Source organism: Euwallacea fornicatus, unplaced genomic scaffold, assembly GCF_040115645.1.
Source record: "Euwallacea fornicatus isolate EFF26 unplaced genomic scaffold, ASM4011564v1 scaffold_39, whole genome shotgun sequence".
Lineage (NCBI taxonomy): Eukaryota > Metazoa > Arthropoda > Insecta > Coleoptera > Curculionidae > Euwallacea > Euwallacea fornicatus.
The window spans coordinates 1186498-1192753 of record NW_027096008.1 but is presented as its reverse complement, the minus strand read 5'-3'; positions in this window follow the sequence as shown (position 1 = coordinate 1192753).

Sequence of the window (6256 nt, the reverse complement as noted above, 5' to 3'; positions counted from 1 at the left end):
GGAAATTCAACAAGATGCAATCATGAATTGTTGTGTCATTTTAAAGATCTCGTCGAGCTGATTAATTTGACACTTTGGTTAACAAATTTGGTCCACATTTGCCAAAGTTATCGAGCTTCAAAATTGGAAAAGTCACAAAAGTTGTGTGTTTGAGCACATACAGTACTATTTTTCTTGGAAATTCAACAAGATGCAATCATGAATTGTTATGTCATTTTAAAGATCTCGTCGAGCTGATTAATTTGACACTTTGGTTAACAAATTTGGTCCACATTTGCCAAAGTTATCGAGCTTCAAAATTGGAAAAGTCACAAAAGTTGTGTGTTTGAGCACATAAAGTACTATTTTTCTTGGAAATTCAACAAGATGCAATCATGAATTGTTGTGTCATTTTAAAGATCTCGTCGAGCTGATGAATTTGACACTTTGGTTAACAAATTTGGTCCACATTTGCCAAAGTTATCGAGCTTCAAAATTGGAAAAGTCACAAAAGTTGTGTGTTTGAGCACATAAAGTACTATTTTTCTTGGAAATTCAACAAGATGCAATCATGATTTGTTGTGACATCTTCAAAATCTCGTTGAGCTGATTAATTTGACACTTTGTTTAAGAAATTTGGTCCACATTTGCCGAAGCTATCGAGCTTCAAAGTTTGAAAAGTCACAAAAGTTGTGTGTTTGAGCACATAAAGTACTATTTTTCTTGGAAATTCAACAAGATGCAATCATGATGTGTTGTGACATATTCAAAATCTCGTCGAGCTAATTAATTTGACACTTTGTTTAAGAAATGTGGTCCACATTTGCCGAAGTTATCGAGCTTCAAAGTTTGAAAAGTCACAAAAGTTGTGTGTTTGAGCACATAAAGTACTATTTTTCTTGGAAGTTCAACAAGAGGTAATCATGATGTGTTGTGACATCTTCATAACCTTGTCGAGCTGATTAATTTGACACTCTGTTTAACAAATTTGGTCCTCATTTGCCGAAGCTATCGAGCTTCAAAGTTTGAAAAGTCACAAAAGTTGTGTGTTTGAGCACATAAAGTACTATTTTTCTTGGAAGTTCAACAAGAGGTAATCATGATGAGTTGTGACATCTTCATAACCTTGTCGAGCTGATTAATTTGACACTTTGGTTAACAAATTTGGTCCACATTTGCCAAAGTTATCGACCTTCAAAGTTTGAAAAGTCACAAAAGTTGTGTGTTTGAGCACATAAAGTACTATTTTTCTTGGAAATTCAACAAGATGCAATCATGATGTGTTGTGACATATTCAAAATCTCGTTGAGCTGATTAATTTGACACTTTGTTTAACAAATTTGGTCTTCATTTGCCGAAGCTATCGAGCTTCAAAGTTTGAAAAGTCACAAAAGTTGTGTGTTTGAGCACATAAAGTACTATTTTTCTTGGAAATTCAACAAGATGCAATCATGATGTGTTGTGACATCTTCAAAATCTCGTTGAGCTGATTAATTTGACACTTTGTTTAACAAATTTGGTCTTCATTTGCCGAAGCTATCGAGCTTCAAAATTGGAAAAGTCACAAAAGTTGTGAGTTTGAGCACATAAAGTACTATTTTTCTTGGAAATTCAACAAGATGCAATCATGAATTGTTGTGTCATTTTAAAGATCTCGTCGAGCTGATTAATTTGACACTTTGTTTAACAAATTTGGTCCTCATTTGCCGAAGTTATCGAGCTTCAAAATTGGAAAAGTCACAAAAGTTGTGTGTTTGAGCACATAAAGTACTATTTTTCTTGGAAATTCAACAAGATGCAATCATGAATTGTTGTGTCATTTTAAAGATCTCGTCGAGCTGATTAATTTGACACTTTGGTTAACAAATTTGGTCCACATTTGCCAAAGTTATCGAGCTTCAAAATTGGAAAAGTCACAAAAGTTGTGTGTTTGAGCACATAAAGTACTATTTTTCTTGGAAATTCAACAAGATGCAATCATGAATTGTTGTGTCATTTTAAAGATCTCGTCGAGCTGATGAATTTGACACTTTGGTTAACAAATTTGGTCCACATTTGCCAAAGTTATCGAGCTTCAAAATTGGAAAAGTCACAAAAGTTGTGTGTTTGAGCACATAAAGTACTATTTTTCTTGGAAATTCAACAAGATGCAATCATGATGTGTTGTGACATATTCAAAATCTCGTCGAGCTGATTAATTTTACACTCTGTTTAACAAATTTGGTCCTCATTTGCCGAAGCTATCGAGCTTCAAAGTTTGAAAAGTCACAAAAGTTGTGTGTTTGAGCACATAAAGTACTATTTTTCTTGGAAATTCAACAAGATGCAATCATGATGTGTTGTGACATATTCAAAATCTCGTCGAGCTAATTAATTTGACACTTTGTTTAAGAAATGTGGTCCACATTTGCCGAAGTTATCGAGCTTCAAAGTTTGAAAAGTCACAAAAGTTGTGTGTTTGAGCACATAAAGTACTATTTTTCTTGGAAATTCAACAAGATGCAATCATGAATTGTTGTGTCATTTTAAAGATCTCGTCGAGCTGATTAATTCGACACTTTGGTTAACAAATTTGGTCCACATTTGCCAAAGTTATCGAGCTTCAAAAGTGGAAAAGTCACAAAAGTTGTGTGTTTGAGCACATACAGTACTATTTTTCTTGGAAATTCAACAAGATGCAATCATGAATTGTTGTGTCATTTTAAAGATCTCGTCGAGCTGATTAATTTGACACTTTGGTTAACAAATTTGGTCCACATTTGCCAAAGTTATCGAGCTTCAAAATTGGAAAAGTCACAAAAGTTGTGTGTTTGAGCACATAAAGTACTATTTTTCTTGGAAATTCAACAAGATGCAATCATGAATTGTTGTGTCATTTTAAAGATCTCGTCGAGCTGATGAATTTGACACTTTGGTTAACAAATTTGGTCCACATTTGCCAAAGTTATCGAGCTTCAAAATTGGAAAAGTCACAAAAGTTGTGTGTTTGAGCACATAAAGTACTATTTTTCTTGGAAATTCAACAAGATGCAATCATGATTTGTTGTGACATCTTCAAAATCTCGTTGAGCTGATTAATTTGACACTTTGTTTAAGAAATTTGGTCCACATTTGCCGAAGCTATCGAGCTTCAAAGTTTGAAAAGTCACAAAAGTTGTGTGTTTGAGCACATAAAGTACTATTTTTCTTGGAAATTCAACAAGATGCAATCATGATGTGTTGTGACATATTCAAAATCTCGTCGAGCTAATTAATTTGACACTTTGTTTAAGAAATGTGGTCCACATTTGCCGAAGTTATCGAGCTTCAAAGTTTGAAAAGTCACAAAAGTTGTGTGTTTGAGCACATAAAGTACTATTTTTCTTGGAAGTTCAACAAGAGGTAATCATGATGTGTTGTGACATCTTCATAACCTTGTCGAGCTGATTAATTTGACACTCTGTTTAACAAATTTGGTCCTCATTTGCCGAAGCTATCGAGCTTCAAAGTTTGAAAAGTCACAAAAGTTGTGTGTTTGAGCACATAAAGTACTATTTTTCTTGGAAGTTCAACAAGAGGTAATCATGATGAGTTGTGACATCTTCATAACCTTGTCGAGCTGATTAATTTGACACTTTGGTTAACAAATTTGGTCCACATTTGCCAAAGTTATCGACCTTCAAAGTTTGAAAAGTCACAAAAGTTGTGTGTTTGAGCACATAAAGTACTATTTTTCTTGGAAATTCAACAAGATGCAATCATGATGTGTTGTGACATATTCAAAATCTCGTTGAGCTGATTAATTTGACACTTTGTTTAACAAATTTGGTCTTCATTTGCCGAAGCTATCGAGCTTCAAAGTTTGAAAAGTCACAAAAGTTGTGTGTTTGAGCACATAAAGTACTATTTTTCTTGGAAATTCAACAAGATGCAATCATGATGTGTTGTGACATCTTCAAAATCTCGTTGAGCTGATTAATTTGACACTTTGTTTAACAAATTTGGTCTTCATTTGCCGAAGCTATCGAGCTTCAAAATTGGAAAAGTCACAAAAGTTGTGAGTTTGAGCACATAAAGTACTATTTTTCTTGGAAATTCAACAAGATGCAATCATGAATTGTTGTGTCATTTTAAAGATCTCGTCGAGCTGATTAATTTGACACTTTGTTTAACAAATTTGGTCCTCATTTGCCGAAGTTATCGAGCTTCAAAATTGGAAAAGTCACAAAAGTTGTGTGTTTGAGCACATAAAGTACTATTTTTCTTGGAAATTCAACAAGATGCAATCATGAATTGTTGTGTCATTTTAAAGATCTCGTCGAGCTGATTAATTTGACACTTTGGTTAACAAATTTGGTCCACATTTGCCAAAGTTATCGAGCTTCAAAATTGGAAAAGTCACAAAAGTTGTGTGTTTGAGCACATAAAGTACTATTTTTCTTGGAAATTCAACAAGATGCAATCATGAATTGTTGTGTCATTTTAAAGATCTCGTCGAGCTGATGAATTTGACACTTTGGTTAACAAATTTGGTCCACATTTGCCAAAGTTATCGAGCTTCAAAATTGGAAAAGTCACAAAAGTTGTGTGTTTGAGCACATAAAGTACTATTTTTCTTGGAAATTCAACAAGATGCAATCATGATGTGTTGTGACATATTCAAAATCTCGTCGAGCTGATTAATTTTACACTCTGTTTAACAAATTTGGTCCTCATTTGCCGAAGCTATCGAGCTTCAAAGTTTGAAAAGTCACAAAAGTTGTGTGTTTGAGCACATAAAGTACTATTTTTCTTGGAAATTCAACAAGATGCAATCATGATGTGTTGTGACATATTCAAAATCTCGTCGAGCTAATTAATTTGACACTTTGTTTAAGAAATGTGGTCCACATTTGCCGAAGTTATCGAGCTTCAAAGTTTGAAAAGTCACAAAAGTTGTGTGTTTGAGCACATAAAGTACTATTTTTCTTGGAAATTCAACAAGATGCAATCATGAATTGTTGTGTCATTTTAAAGATCTCGTCGAGCTGATTAATTCGACACTTTGGTTAACAAATTTGGTCCACATTTGCCAAAGTTATCGAGCTTCAAAAGTGGAAAAGTCACAAAAGTTGTGTGTTTGAGCACATACAGTACTATTTTTCTTGGAAATTCAACAAGATGCAATCATGAATTGTTGTGTCATTTTAAAGATCTCGTCGAGCTGATTAATTTGACACTTTGGTTAACAAATTTGGTCCACATTTGCCAAAGTTATCGAGCTTCAAAATTGGAAAAGTCACAAAAGTTGTGTGTTTGAGCACATAAAGTACTATTTTTCTTGGAAATTCAACAAGATGCAATCATGAATTGTTGTGTCATTTTAAAGATCTCGTCGAGCTGATGAATTTGACACTTTGGTTAACAAATTTGGTCCACATTTGCCAAAGTTATCGAGCTTCAAAATTGGAAAAGTCACAAAAGTTGTGTGTTTGAGCACATAAAGTACTATTTTTCTTGGAAATTCAACAAGATGCAATCATGATTTGTTGTGACATCTTCAAAATCTCGTTGAGCTGATTAATTTGACACTTTGTTTAAGAAATTTGGTCCACATTTGCCGAAGCTATCGAGCTTCAAAGTTTGAAAAGTCACAAAAGTTGTGTGTTTGAGCACATAAAGTACTATTTTTCTTGGAAATTCAACAAGATGCAATCATGATGTGTTGTGACATATTCAAAATCTCGTCGAGCTAATTAATTTGACACTTTGTTTAAGAAATGTGGTCCACATTTGCCGAAGTTATCGAGCTTCAAAGTTTGAAAAGTCACAAAAGTTGTGTGTTTGAGCACATAAAGTACTATTTTTCTTGGAAGTTCAACAAGAGGTAATCATGATGTGTTGTGACATCTTCATAACCTTGTCGAGCTGATTAATTTGACACTCTGTTTAACAAATTTGGTCCTCATTTGCCGAAGCTATCGAGCTTCAAAGTTTGAAAAGTCACAAAAGTTGTGTGTTTGAGCACATAAAGTACTATTTTTCTTGGAAATTCAACAAGATGCAATCATGATGTGTTGTGACATATTCAAAATCTCGTCGAGCTAATTAATTTGACACTTTGTTTAAGAAATGTGGTCCACATTTGCCGAAGTTATCGAGCTTCAAAGTTTGAAAAGTCACAAAAGTTGTGTGTTTGAGCACATAAAGTACTATTTTTCTTGGAAGTTCAACAAGAGGTAATCATGATGTGTTGTGACATCTTCATAACCTTGTCGAGCTGATTAATTTGACACTCTGTTTAACAAATTTGGTCCTC